This window comes from Heliconius melpomene, chromosome 19 (assembly GCF_056956725.1).
Source record: "Heliconius melpomene rosina isolate 202511_hmr_F chromosome 19, ASM5695672v1, whole genome shotgun sequence".
Lineage (NCBI taxonomy): Eukaryota > Metazoa > Arthropoda > Insecta > Lepidoptera > Nymphalidae > Heliconius > Heliconius melpomene.
The window spans coordinates 4,533,547-4,550,009 of record NC_140407.1 but is presented as its reverse complement, the minus strand read 5'-3'; the positions used below and the strand labels follow the sequence as shown (position 1 = coordinate 4,550,009).

At 32.7% G+C, this 16,463-nt stretch overlaps 1 protein-coding gene across 1 annotated transcript in view; it reads left to right on the top strand.

Moving 5' to 3' along the window:
* The first annotated feature begins 14,954 nt into the window (after nt 1–14,954).
* Nucleotides 14,955–16,463, top strand: part of LOC146528432 (putative G-protein coupled receptor No18) — a 35,755-nt gene continuing 34,246 nt past the window's right edge. The window contains exon 1 of the mRNA XM_085203570.1: nt 14,955–15,138. The gene's annotated coding sequence lies outside the window, so the exon portion shown is untranslated. The remainder of the gene's footprint in view (nt 15,139–16,463) is intronic.

Genomic DNA, 16,463 nt, shown 5'->3' with positions numbered 1-16,463 from the left:
AAAATACTAGTTTGTATGACTTTTTTAAAGTATAAGTTAATTTGAATATAAATGGAATTATACTATATTTAAATAGAATCCACGACGGCCTCTATGAAATGAAATAATATATAAAACTAGCGACCCTATTGCGGCTTCGCCCGCTTTTACTGCTGGATTATTCATATCATGTATGTTTGCAAATCACTTAAGATAATGTGAAAATTAATTAAACCCTAATGCAACCCGCATTTTAGTAGTTTCAATAAGGATTTTCCAATTGTTTTACACAGCAAGGATTTTTTAGTAGGTACCGTAATTTTATATCTGTGATACTAATCTTTTCAAGTACTTATTAAAATATATTTAAATTACTATTTTTAGATAGTTAAATGACATTAAATAATACATTCAACTCGAATTATCCAATACGTGCAAACGCATCTAAATCTTCGTTGCTATAAAGGCAGGCGGGTTTTTTTTTTCGAGCTTGTGGTTAATGCTGAAGGGGGTATTTTGTCCCTGATGAAGCAAGCAAGCATTACGTGGCTGCCTGTGACGAAAATTAAATAGAATGCATCGGCCGGGAATTGAACCCGGGCTGCCCGCGTGGCAGGCGAGCATTCTACCACTGAACCACCGATGCGTGTAAGGCAGGCGGGCGCGGCGGACTCGCTTGTATAAGCATAAAGTCGCGAGGCGCGTTTCGCAGCAAGGATTTTTTGATATTGTAACAACTTCTAAAGTACTTGTTAAAATGAAAAACAGAAAAGACAGTTTTGGTCTACATTAAATGGCCAACGTAACTAATATACTTATTTATATGCTGAGAGTAAGGGATAAGTAAAACTTGACTCGATACAGTTGATGTGTGAACGGCGTGATGTGTCAATAATTAAATGCGTTTTTCTCTAAAACTATTCGCAATTTCGAAATATTTTAAAAAGCAAATTTTATCTTCGTTTAACGTAGAAATTTAATAAAGTACTTTAAAGGATAAGGATTAATACCATTATGGAGAAATATCCCGAACAATAAAAAATATATTGAAATTACTATTTTTAGACAGAAAAATGATCACTACACGTTATTCTTAAAAGATATGAATATGCTGTCGCGGACTTTTTTGTAGATCTTATTAAGAGGAACAATACTCCAGTACATTTTTTTCATGTAGTATTTACCATTAAAGCAGCGCATGCGCCAAAGTGTCTCAGCGGGTAGGACTTTATACACATTTATCGTATTTATGTTAATTTACATAAGAATGTACAAATAATAAACTATATATAAACCTTCCCTGAGAAATACTCGACCTAATGGTGAAAACCGCATCCAAATGCGTTGGGTGGTTTAGAAGAAGAAGAGTTAGAAAGTTCAGACAGACACAAAAAGCGACTTTGTTTTATAAGATATAAAATGAGTAAATATGTAGGAACATAATATATACATATATATGTATAACAGTTTGTCTAGTGCATGTCACTCGACTCTTGTCAGTTTGAAATATATATGCTATTAAATCTGATACGTCTAGAGGTCTTGCCAATGATACTTTTTTTAATTTCACGCTTTGTCCCGTAAATCAGGGTAAGCAAGCAAATTTCAAGGTTCTTTTTGAACTCGAGATATTGCATTCTGTACACTTGGAACTCAAAGACGCGCTTAGTCAGCGAGATCGGGAACATAAAAATAGTTTTAATATGTAGTGAACCTTAAGTCCAAGCCAAACCTTAAGTCCAACTTAAACCAAATTAACTTTTTAAAAGTATGTCATATTTTTATTATTTTCCATAATGACCAAGAAAGAAAAGAAAAAAGAAAAAATATTTTAAATAAAAGTTTCTCCTAAGTAGACATTGAACTAATCTTCACGCTGATGCGAGATACCGCATATAGCAAATTAGGTAGAGGGAATCTAAGAAAACAGCGTTCTTCATTGAGCTACTTCCACTCCCCACTTTTCGCTGAATTCCTGAGGCAATGTTGCCTGCCACGTGTTGAGTAGCGGAACTAAAAGCCACGCTTTTCCTCGTTACCAGAACAAGAAAATGAAAATATTAAATATTTTATTCCATCAAGAGGAAATTAAACCCACAACCCTCGCGTTTAGTTGCATATTTGTGCCCATAGGCCACGACAGCCTAAATCGTACTTCCTTATTATTATTTACTCCAAGCCAGAAAAAAAACATAATAAAAGTGCTTTTTCTGCCATTTCTCTGTCACGTCCCTTTGAAATTACACAACACTCACATTTCGAATATTAACTTTCTGTAATATTTTATTGTATTAAACGTCAATCATCTTGTTCTTGTGGTTTTTCCAAATTACCAAATGAGCTTACGATTTATTCTCTTGAGTGTAGGATAACGGGATATTTTTTAAAACAAGTCCATTGTAAGGCAGTGGATTTTTTCATTAAAAACTCGATGGTTGTCAGTTCAATTTTTCTTAAGGATTTTTTTAGTTTCACGCTGTATCCCGCATGTAGCAAGGTAGGCAGAGAGAGAGACCCTAGTGTTGAGACACTATGCTCCCCATTTTATTTTCTCAACATGTTATTAAATTGAAAAGACAGTTTTCTTCCCTTTGTATGTTTTTTTCAAACGATTGATTTCGAGGAAAAATGTTTTTTAAAACCACAACCGAAGAAACATTTTTTAGACAGATGACATGTCGAATTCATGAGGGTTCCGTTTTTTGCCATTTACCTACCGAACCGTTAAAAAAATCAAATAATAAAATTATTAAGTTTCTAAGAAGCCTTATTATAGCTGAAGAAAGCAAGAAAATTTCAACTTAATGTAAAGTAAGAAGTAATCTCTAGGCACAAGACGCTTACTGACAACGAGTAATGGTTTACACTTAGCAAAAGATATTAGGGGCGACATTTCTACTTTATCAGGCGTAATATCACACACCGAATATTTTAAGTATTAACAAACAGAAAACTTGGAATATTATTATAATATATTTTTTTTTATGCCGCAGCAAAGTAGCAAGAGGGAACCTAATTTCATCAGCATGGAACTTCCTTCTTCAAATATAGCTGTTTCCTTGATGGGGTGGGGAAATTTGCCATCCGAAGAAAGAAGGTACTAATAGATGTTGTCTATCGGCGTACAGAAAAGACAAGGAAAGAAATGATTAATGAATTCGTTACATTGATCGTTAAACTTCAATTCATTGCTAGCAGATTGGTTTGCGAGTCATAATTATCTATAATTTGGATCGCCTTGATCGCTCTGATGATCGCGGGTTCGATTCCCACCCGGGAAAACTCTTTTCTTAGCTTCTTGCTGTATCTCGCTTACAAGTACTTACTAATGGGTTCGATATCCATTCGGGGAAAGGTTTAATTAGATTTTTTGGTTTGGTCTTCCGCCACTTGGAATTAGCAATGCCTCAAGAATTTGGCAGAAAGTTAGGAAGGGTTTGATTAATAGAAAACAGAGTGTCTTAACACTAGGCTCCCAGTTTCCTAGTATACCCTACTATGTGGGAGACAGCGAGAAATTATAAAAAAAAAATATAGTAATAGAATTCAAGATTTTAGTATATAAGTATATAATATACATATATCCACATCCAGTTTGCTTTCCTCACAACCCATGTTAGTCATGCTTTGTCACACCATTATACTAAATTGTCGGTACAAAGGGATCGTAAACTTTTGATTAAAACTAAGACTCCTTGTTGTCCGTAGGATTATTTAGTAAATAAATAGGAAATCTGAAATCTCAGTTACATATAATATTATGTAAAAAGACAAGATTTAGCAAAGTGTATTTGCGTTCCCAGGACACGCAGCTTTGTAGTCAAACCTCTGTGAAGAGATGGAGGTGCTACTACAAGGTGTTGAATATTCAGTAGTACTGTCTTTCCCAATAATCCCACCTAACCTCATACTTATCGCCAAAATACTAACTGCTTGAAGAAACTTAAAACTGCTTTCGATGCATGAATTTCGAAAAAGTGGTGACCTGGCGATATTCTGATTGAAGCGTGGAAATTGTTGGTTTGTCAGATGGCATATAGCTAATTTGGTGTATGCCATCTGACACAATCTGTTAAATTAAAAAACAACATTGAATTTCGCCGGAGTGTCTCAACACTAAGCTACCCGGCTATATACGTTAACCTAAAAAAATAATTTCTAAGAAAAAAATATATTTTGATTGTTATTCGACAATAATTTTTCTCTATTATTATATCGGTTCGGGTTGTAAAAGAACACGATTAACTAAAAATCACTTAATAAAATCTTATTGACTTTTTTGCATATTTTTTATTAGTTTTCATGAAAAGTTATAGTCAGTTTCAACCAATAATAACTTTCTTTTTATTATGTAAATTATTCACACTTTTAATATTATGTTTTCTTCTACTGACAGGCAAATTTTGACACCCCCCGCTCTGGTAGACAATGGGCGGCATTGAGTTTCGCCGTCTCGAATTTTGGCGGAAAGTGGAGAATGGTGTGTGTGTTGTGTGAAAAAAAGTATAAAGCTAAAAAATAGACATTTTAGATATTTCGACGAATAAAAACAAATATTTTGCTGAGAAATTAAGATGCTTGGCGGTTTTTAAGCCTGTTCCTTTCAGCATTAAAGATAATGTCATAAGCTTCTGAGCTACGACGATCTTTTTTGTACCGTGATTTGAGTTTCATTATAAAAACTTCTGACAGGTATTCATTTTGACAAAGAAAGAATTTTGTGAAGTTATAATGTGTTTTTTGAGACCAGCCGTGGTGGACCAGCAGTGGCACAAGCGTGTGACTGTAAACGCGACAGGTTGTGGGTTCGATTCCCACTAGAGGAAATTAAATATGAATATTTCCATTTCTTCGCTCTGGTATCGATGCAAAGCGAATGGATTTCACCAATCACCTCCACAAATTCAGTAGAAAACAAGTAGAAAACCAAAGGGTCTGGGATACTAGATTCTCAGTTTCTCTCTCCTAGGAGGATAAAGGGTGGCGTTAAGTTCCGCCTTTTAACGTGCAATGTTTTGAAATTGGGCGGAAAATTAGCAACGGAGTGAATAACATCACGCTGTCACTCTGCCTATCGAGCAGAACATGCATAATGATAGAACAAAATTAATATTAATTTAGTATCTATGCATATTTTATACTATTATTTCTTCCATTATTTCGTAGCTTGCATAACAGTTTAATATACATAAACCTTTTTACAAACCTTGTAAAAGCTTTTAACAATAAAACTGGATCAAAATTATTATTTTATGTGAAAAATGTATGTAAGTGTAATATAAGGTTCAGTGACGTATGACTGTGAACGTAATGGTTATAGATTCGATATTTCACTTATAGAAATGAGTTATATTTTTACCAGAAAGAAAGAAAGACAAAGCGCGTCGCTGAGTTCCACCACTCAACACCAAATGTCTCAAATATTAGACCGTGCATTGGGAACTGACTGTCTTAACTAAGTACTCTCTACCTACCATGCTGCCATAATACATTGTGAGAGAGAGTACAGAGTTAATTTTATAAATTAAGCGGCTTTGACATACAAGCTAAGTATGGATAATAATCTATAAGGGCCATTCCGGTTGCCATTCCGCTACGGAACTCTAAAAAATCTAGTCCAAAAGCTCTGGAATATAGAAAATAGCTATGAAATAAGATAATTACCGTATATACTTATTACTCAAATATAGCATTATTCTTGGATTATTACTAGAAAAGTTTGTTTTTTGCTAATAATATCGATCGTCAAAATAGTTTGAAATTGGGTTAATATTTTATAATCACTACGTAATAAAAACAATGTTTATACAATCTGTCTGTATATCAGCAAATATCATAATATTCTTTGGGTAATTTAGGATGTTTTTTAATTAGAAATTCTGTTGCTATATCTTAATGTACCATATACATGGGTTGTGGGTTTGTTGCTCGCTCTGTGATATATTTATATTATATTTTTTTAGCTTTAAATAACAAATTGCAACAATAGTGGCTCTACCAATAGGTAACAAAAAACTAAATTAATATATTTTTTATATTTTACAAATCCAGCCCTTTCATTTCATATTAGGTAAAGCTTTTAATAATTAATATTATACATATTTCCTTCGTTTTTCTATTTATCGAAGGCATCGTATCGCAGTTAGGTGATAAATAAATTTCATAAGTTATTTATTACTAGCGACCCTCTTGCGGCTTCGCCCGCTTTAACTACTGGATTATTCATGTAATGTATGTTTGCAAAGCACTTAAGATAATGTGAACATTAATTAAACCCTGCAACCCGCATTTTTGTAGTTTCAATAAGGATTTTCCAATTGTTTTACACAGCATTGATTTTTTAGTAGGTATCGTAATTTTTAATCTGTGCTACTAATCTTTTCAAGTACTTATTAAAATAAATTTAAATGACTATTTTTAAACGGAAGAAATTATAAACAAAAACCTACCTACTAATAACTACTACAAAAAATGTGAAACCAAATATATCGCGCTTAAATAATACATTCAACTCCAATTATCCAATACGTGCAAACGCATCTAACTAAATTTCGTTGCTATAGAGGCAGCCGGGTTTTTTTTTTTCGAGCTTGTGGTTAATGCTGAAGGGGGTATTCTGTCCCTGATAAAAGCAAGCACGACGTGGCTGCCTGTGAGGGAAATTAAATAGAATGCATGGGCCGGGAATCGAACCCGGGCCGCCCGCGTGGCAGGCGAGCATTCTACCACTGAACCACCGATGCGTGTTAGGCAAGCGGGCACGGCGGACGCATGGCGAGTGGCGAGCCGTTTCGCAGCAGGGATTTTTTTGATATTGTAACAACTTCTAAAGTACTTATTAAAATGAAAAACAGTAAAAGACAGTTTTGGTCTACATTAAATGGTCAACGTAACTAATGTACTTATTTATATGCTGAGAGTAAGGGATAAGTGAAACTTGAGTAACATACAGCTGATGTGTCAACGGCGGGATGTGTCAACAATTAAATGCGTTTTTCTGTAAAACTATTCGCAATTTCGAAATATTGTAAAAAGCAAATTTTATCTTCGTTTAACGTAGAAATTTAATAAAGTATTTTAAAGGATAAGGATTAATACCATTATGGAAAAATATCCCTCACAATAAAAAATATATTGAAATTATTATTTTTAGACAGAAAAATGATCACTACGCGTTATTCTTAAAAGATACGAATATACTCTCGCGGACTTTTTTGTACATCTTATTAAGAGGAACAATACTCCAGTACATTTTTTTCATGTAGTACTTACCATTAGAGCAGCGCATGCGCGAAAGTGTCTCAACGGGTAGGACTTTATACACATTTATCGTATTTATGTTAATTTACATAAGAATGTACAAATAATAAACTATATATAAACCTTCTACGAAAAACACTCGACTTAATGGTGAAGACCGCATCAAAATCCGTTGGGTGGTTTAGAAGAAGAAGAGTTAGAAACAACAGACAGACACGAAAAGCGACTTTGTTTTATAAGATATAGGATATCTAGAATTAATGCTAAATATCAAAAGTCAAAAGGAAATATCTATTTACCCTTTACTAGATTAGAACCCACATCAATCACAACATAAATAGCTTTAAAGAAACTATATTCATAATTCTCTTTTAAATTTCAAGTAAAGTCAGTCTTTATTTAGTGTATTACTGAAAGAACTTTGTGTTTTCCATTCAAACGAGTATGAAAGGTTTCTAAGAAATATTCACCAGTAGCGTGTCACTCGAGTTTATACAAATATTTGACTTTGGTGTCGCATTTTAGTATATTTTATGTACTGGAAAACTAAATGATGGTTACATTTTATTTTAGGTATATTTATTCTTTTTTAGTTTCACGCTTTATCCCGCAAATTATCCCGCAAGTCAATGTTAAAGTATTTCGGTTCCCATTCCATCTATTTGTCGACAGTGTTGAATGGTGATGCTCAACGCCGCGATTTATTGAAATGAAAATAATTCAGTCCCTCGAGTAGGAATCGAATACACAACCGTCGCGCTTACTATAGTGCGTCAAGAATTCAGCAGAAAGTGGGAAACGAAAATGTCTCAATGAGAAAAGAGTGTCTCGTCACTAGGCGCCCGTATTGCCTCTACCTTCCCTGATATAGACGTGGCATGAACCTTAAAAAAAAATAAAATAAATTTACTTATACTGCAAATTATAAAAATTACATTTAATATGAAGAAGTCAACATTTTTAATACTCAATCAGTCTCAATAATCAGTTATTCATAAATTGTTAAAGCTACAGGTGCGTATAACGTCAATGGGGGTTCGTTATGTAAAAAACATCTTAATTCGGGTAGCTACAGAGTTTTAATATTATATTCTTTATTATATTTTCTAGGGTTGCCAGGTTCAACTCCAATTTTCCTCTTGTTTTACAGAAATATTTAATATTTTCTTCCTTTTCCTAGCTTTGCTAACGAGGTAAAACGCGGCGTTTAGTTCCGCTATTTAACACTCAATGCTTTAATAATTCTGGAGGCATTGCACGTTGTGTGGTGGAACTCAACGCCGTGATAGCCTCGACATCAGGACGAACAAATGAAATTATTAAATATTATATTTCCTCGAGTAGGAATCGAATCTACAACCTGTCGTCGTGTCATACGCTTGTGCCACTGCGCCACGACTGGCCTCTATATTTGTATATTGTTTACAAATTTAAACTAACTACAAAACTAACGTTGAAGCGAAATCAGGGATTATCCACTTATAAAGTTCGCTTTGTGGGCTACACGCGTACATTGATTGTAACGAAATAACACAGAAACTATTTTAATATGCAAATATTGTTATTTTTAATTTAAATGATAGTTAAAATATATTTGGAATGTTTTTATAGTATTAAAAATAATTTTGAAAGGCTTTCCTTTGCACATTAATCTTATGTTATGTATCTGTGGTCATAAAGGTTTCTAAAATGTTTAAAATATTAGAAACTAACAACAAATAAAAATTGAATTTTTTTCATAAAACCGAATTTGCTAAAATTTATTTTTATTTTTTATTTATTTATTTTATTAAATTATACAAATATTAAAATATAATAATAATAATATAAACATATACTATAATTATAATATTATTTTTACGCAACCTAAGCATGAAAATGACTTCTCCAGCCATGGTTTACTACAATGGCCTGTCGTGGACACGGTTGGTAAAGCATAAATATTTGTAGCAACGAGAACAGTATAAATACGCGAATATCTTTCGTCCACGGTGGCTCAGCGGTGCAAAATCTGACTATTAAAACGATGCTTGTAGGTTCAATTTTCACTCTGAGATATATCGAGAATTTGGCGGAAACAGTGTAAAGCTAAACAAACATTTTCCATTTTCATATTTATGAATATTAATAAAATTAATGTCAAAATTTATAATCTGTGTAAAAATAATGGAGCTATAATACAGTAGTTTGAGTGAGTAATCGCATGGCATGGTAGTGGGTTCATATTAAATTTTTTTTTTCAGTTTCACGCTTTATAGTCATCTTTATGGGGGTTTATAGCAGGATAGACAGAGGGGGGAGTGTTAAAATCCGTTCCGTTCTCCACTTTTGAAACAGCGTGTTGATTGGTTAAACTTAACGCTGTGCTTTGGCGGTACTGGGCATTTTTCCGAATGGGGATTGAATCCAATACGGTCCTAATCGAAAAAATCTTCATATTTATACAAGAGACTGATTTTTGTTGTTCCTAACAATGTATCTATATATATAAAATCGAAAGGTCACTCACTCATTATGAAATCTCAGAAACTACAAGTGCTAGGACTCTGAGGATGTAGGTGCCCGCTAAGACGGGAATTTGCAATATTTGACTCCTAAGGGGATGAAATAGGGGTTGAAAGTTTGTATGGAAAAAAAATTATGTCGCCACCGATTTTTATAAGATTTGAAATTTATACTCTTAAAAATATTTCATTGAACACGTGTTTCATTGTTTACTAGATTCACCCTCTAAACTGACAATATTTTCGTAAATATATTTAATAAATATTCGTATAGTTCCAGCGGGCGAAGCCGCCCAAGTCCACTATTTAGTAATAATAATCTTGCACCGCTAGTTTCATCCACTTCTTGCTTGACTGACCCGAGGACATAATATAACCCTCCACAATAAACCCACTTTCCGTCGCATTTTTATTCTCTCCTTTTTTTGATGACCACCAGACAAAATGATATAGCACTAGATTGTCTCGACATTCCAAATACCCATCTAAAAATAGAGGGTATCATTAGAATAATTTTCCCACAAACAGTAATAACTTCATATAAACCATCAAATTTCTGAACACGTACTTCTTAATGCCACACATCTCATATATTGAGCTTTTTTTGGCACCAATAATTCCATTTGATCGTTCTATTTCGCAGATATATATATGGGGAATTGAGGAATATGTTATATTATATGTTTATATCACGTCTATTTTCGATTAACTTATTGAAGCAATGCCAAAAGAAAGGTTATATTTTTTATATGTATATTTGTATGTTCCTAAATAATACCTAAATTGAAAAGCATTTTGTAATTCGTATCGAATTTTGTAATTTTATTTGTTTTTTTATAATAAACACTTAACGACCCAACTAGTCTGAGAAGAAAAATTAATATTATATAGATATATAAAGTTATATATAAATTTGTATGTCATATCTTTTCATATCTTTTCAGTTGACTTGCTTTAATAATAAGTTTCTAAAGTTCATATACTTATTTCCACGTTATACTTCATATATACTGTGACTTTGCATCATTAGTTTTTATATTTCTTCTTGATGTTCTACTTTTATGACGACGAGGCTAAGTATTTCATAATGTATTTATAAAACGTTATAGAGCAAAGCACCAGGCGGAAATATTGCTATTTTACATAATATTGCATCTTATATAATAATGGGGAACGGAAATGTCTTAATGGGGAATGGAATGGTTTAAAATTGGGTTCCAGGTTCCCTTTGTCTACCCTGCTATGTGCGAGATACAGCGTGTATTATTTACGTGATCAACAAAGCTTAAAATCCTATTTCTCTCCGTTCCATCCATCCGTAGCACATTTTGGAAATTCTTTCTACGAACTCCCTAACACTCCCTAACGAATTTACATGACTAATTTCGGGTTTGGTTTATTTTTATTTCGGTTGCGCGGAGTCCGTGAATTAATCAGTTTATTAACCTTTAACTATGGACGTGACTATTTTATAACATACATATGGACGTCGGGTCTGTCAGACCAGTGTATTTATTGGTCATATTCCGACTGTTTTTTAAAGAAAAATAACAATTTTATGTTTTAGTTTACATGAATAGCCTCAAATCAAACAAAATCAATATAAATAAAATCGCTTTTTATTAAAGTTTACGCATCACAACGATTTAAGTAACTTAAAGTCACAATTTCAGTCTTTGGCCACTGGGGTGACTCTTAAGAAAATAATACTATAAAAAAAAGACAGATAATAAAATAAATATTTTTTTAACAAAATATAAAGTCTAACAAATAAAACAAATAAAGAAATTACATCTTATGTTATAAAATAAAAATTTTGACAACACCTCAAGATAGGGTATTATTGAACATCGATACACAATGGCTTTCAACATTGTAGGCAAACAGGACGATTGCAGTCAACATAAGTATGTGTTGTGTTTCTATATATCTTTTGGGGGCAAAGTGTACATGTTTTTCAAGATCCCAAAACTATTTTTTTAGCTTCATGTTCAAAAAATGATAGATCAGATCGCGAAACGCGAGTCAAAGTCATTCTCAATTCTTAGAGTAGTTTAGTATACAAAACGCGTCTTTTTATTTGATAAAGTGCTATTTTCTTTATAAAATGTCGTCGTCCAATTCTTTTGTTTGATGTTGATTATAAAGTACCGATATTTTTGTCCCTGACGTGCTAGGTCGATCATTTTTTTCCATTTTATCATAAAAACTAAAAAAATTGAATCTTTTTTAGGTAAATTATATTTATATTACTAAAATATATAACAAACAATGCCAAATAATATATGATATAAAACAATAAAAACATTTGAATACAAATAATACAATTAAAATATTAAAGTATATTTTGTAATATTATAAAAATATATGGCGTTTTGAAATCATTCATGTATGGGAAACATGGACGTCGGGTCTGACAGACCCAGGCCCCGTTTAGAAAGTTAAATACTCACGTGTTTTGAACCCAGAGACACAACCACTGCTATCTACATTCATTTTGCCATTAATACGAAAGGTACTGAGAGACTCAGTGGCGGAGGTCACCGAGAAGTGGCCGATTTGTAGAATTCGTAGAACTGTCTGGTCTGTCAGACCCGACGTCCATACTTAAAGGTTAAGAAAAATCGTAAACACAAGACACTGTGAAAACATTTTTCTTTAAAGTAGTATAGTAAAATTAAATAGCTTTTACTGATAAAAGCTATTTAATTTTAATACTTTAAGAGAGATTAGAAGAAAGAGTGTCATGACACTAAGTTCTTTTAAATTAGATCAAGATTTGCACCTTTTATCATACTTGTTTTAAAGCTTCCAAATAACTGTATATATAGTAGATAAAATAAGATGAAACAACACCGTTACCAAGTTGTAATATATGGAAAAAAATTTTTTTTCATCATTTCCAATATCCATTTAGGGTCAAAGTTATGAAGGTTCTAAATTATTCTATTAAATTTGAACGCTGGGTTGATTTCGATTTGATATTGTATTAAACATTTATACAACCGCGTTTTACTTTATGCTGAGTGGAGTAATCCATTTTATACTGAAGGCTGTCGATTCAATTCTCGGTTAAGACAGAAACAAATTAGATGAAAAATGGAGAACAGAGTGTCTTACAACTAGGTTCTCTGTACCTATCTTGCTTGAAACTAAAATAATAATAATAAGAGTAAATAGTAAATAGTGAGGCCGCCGTGATGCAGTGCACAGAGGTTCTGGGTTCAATTCTCGCTTGGGGAAAGGAATTATTTAATATTTTTATTTCCTTGCTCTGATAACGAGGTACAATGCGGCGTTACGTACCGCCAGTCAACACGCAATACGGAAATGATAAAATAAATACTAGTAGGTACTAAATGAATAAGCGTAGTCACTATTTCAAACAAACGAAAGAAATCCTTCATAGAAGTTCCATTTCAAATATAAAATATTATTTAATCAAAAAGACTTTCGCAAGTACTTTTGAATCGTCGAATGAAATTGTCGCAGGCCTCGGAAGAATGTTGAAAAGACCCAGCAAGAAACTTATCAATACTTCTTTTTATAGAAATTATTAAAAAAATAACGAGATTTGAATCTACACCTCTTGGAAATTGTCCAATGGAAATTTAAATTTTCTTACGTTTCCTAAAAAAACCTTTAAGCAGAAATCGAACTTACAACTATCACGTAACTTTCAAATCTTTCTATACTATTAAACAAAATTGAAAACAGTACTAGACATAAGTCTTATAGGTAATACTGCTTGAACAACTTATTCAATTTTAAAATATTGCAAATATGCAGATGTGCTTCGACTTCGTGATGTACTGGTAACTCCTATAGTAAAATTTTACTGTCTGTCTGTATATTCTACTTTAAAATATTACATTTGAGAATGTAATAGCACAGTAGTGTTTTACATAGTGAATGTAAAACACTATAGAGTGAAATAATGGTTTTTTTTTTAATATTGATGTATCACTATGAACGCGACAGCGGTGGTTTCGATTCGTACCCATGTGAACAAGTAATGTTCATTTTCATGTTCTGGTAACAAGACAAGGCGCGGCGTTGAACTCCATTATTCAACATCTTTTTTTAGCCTTTCTATTTCCCAAGTGTAGGGCAGGCAAGAAAAATCTGGGATTAAATTTAACTAAAATAATTGTTTACATATGTCTATCTATCTATCTATCTATGCGGACTGAAAACCATCGATTTTCTCCTTCAATTCTACTTAAATACATAATTTCGTTCTTAATTGGCATTCCTTATATATCTTTTTTAACCAATTCAAATAAAATTTCCTTAACAACACAGATTTTTTTTATCTAAAAAAATATACAAAATTCTTAAAAATGTCAAACAATTTCAAAGGCGAGTGGCATCAAATGGCTAGTCGTGAAACTTATACGTACTTTAAATACTCTTGTGGGTTCTCCTTAGAAACGTTTTAGACTTCATTTACGATATTCACACTATCTAGTTCAAGGGTTATTGTATATGCTACATTTAATGGTGACCTACTTGGGGTGGAATTTAAAATATGAGGTGAACTATTTGTGGATTAATTGTTTTCTATTATATTGTTTTTTGGTTTTTTATTCTTATTGTGGTTTTCAAATTAAGCTAGGTTAGGTCCTCGTGGCGCAGGGGCACAAGCGTTCGACTGTAAACGAGATGGTTGTGGGTTCAATTCGCATTCGAAGAAATGAAATAATTTAGTAGTTTCATTTCCTTGGTAACTTGACCTCAGCCACGCAACACGCAATGCCTTCAGAATTCGTCGAAAAGTTGGGAGTAGAGTGTTGACACTGGACTCCCTCTACCTACTCTGCTAAATGCGGGATACAGCGTGAATCAGAAAAAAAAAACGCTTTTCTTAACATAACTTAACTTCACACTTTATCCCTAGCGGAGTAGTCAGAGAGAACAGAGCGCCAAATGCTACGATCTCTACCTACCTCTTTCGCTTCGAATACTGTCATCAACCTCTTCATACATGCCTTCCGGGGGGTCCTCATGCTTTTTACGTGACCTTCCTCCAGTATCTTTCATACTGTGTTTTCGAAGGTCTACCTCTCTTACCACAAAGCTTAGCAAATTACTTAAAATTAATACCAATAGCTTTTTCAGACGCGAATGGCAGATTGAGCTTTTCGCGCCTGAAAAAGCTCATATCAGACTTCCTACCCCAGTAACGACTTTACCTCCATAGAGAGAGGACGTATTCACGCTTCAGCTTCACCTATCGTAATATATCGAAGCTGAGTAAACCTTTATATTAAGTGAAAGTTTAATTTAAGTGATTAAAAGTGATTTTGGTAAATTTTTACGTAAAATATAGTTTTTTAATTTAGTGCTTAAGCTAAAAGTTGAGTGTATTGTGCCTTTTTTTAGTTAAATTTGTGTAAGTATTCATGTTTGTATTTTATTTTTATATATTATATTATTAATATATAACATAATAATTATTATTTAAAACAATTTAATAGTCTAACTTTTGTCTATGTGATATTTTAACTTTTAAACATATTACTTTTCGTTTATTATATTTATTTGCATTTACGTAGACCACAAAGTATAAAATTCCATTTATTCTAGTTTCCTGTGGGGAATTTTTATAGCTCCCTAGACGCTCCAAGGTTAAATTTTCCATTTACGCTACATGCAAAATTTCTGCATTCTACACTGCGTAGTTTTAGATGTGCGGTGTCTGTCAGTCACTGAGTAACGGAAGAATTTTATATTATGTGAACACAAAAGTGGGGGTGGTTGTAGCTTCGATTCCCACTCGAGGAAATATTTAATATTTATATTTCCAGCAATTACAATTCTACAATAGGAAACTTCCTGTTGTTTCCTAAAAATTGTTTTCGATGAATGTTTCTAACATCGCAACTTTTTGTTTAATTTAAAATGTACATACGCCTATAAAATTATAAATTGAATTAAAAAAATATATTTTCATATCCAATTTATATATATTTTTTTATAATCTTCAATAACTTTAATAGAAATAAGTAAAGAATAGTGTTTGTTATATTATCTAAAATGTGGATAGAAGACTTTTACAAAAAAAAATATTATAATCATGTGACGATATTTAAGCTGTTTTAGTCAAAAAACTTAACCTTTTGCGGCGCTGAGTTCCACCACTTAACACGAAAATCATTCTACCTACCCTTATATGCGAGAAAAAACGGAAAGATTAGCTTTTTGTATTTATTCCGTTAATTGAGGCAACGCTTATATAATATTAATATTCCATTGCATCCCGTGGGATCGTTCAAGTCAGTTGCTACAAGCTACCTAGTTCAACTATCCCGCGGGAGGGGATAAACGAATGCATTAGAATATGAGGTCATCATGGTGCAGTGAGTGTACTGGAAACTCGTTGGTTGTGGGTTGGCACCAACTTGTGGTAGAACAACCAAAGATACAAATGGACATCTACATCATTGCTTGTGTTCTTCACTTTTTTCTTCATTTGACATACCAAGGAATTTGAAATAATTTTAATGTATTTTAATAATTTTATCAAAAAGGGAACCTAGGATTAAGATACATCGTCGAAACATTAGCATGTTAAGTCGCGGAGTTACAGAGTGAGAAAATGGAAACTTATTGCCTCAAGTGGGAATAGAACCTACGAACGTGAAACTACTTTACTTTTATAATGCAAATTTCATATTACTATATAAAGACATTAAAATATAAAAAAGTAGTAAATTC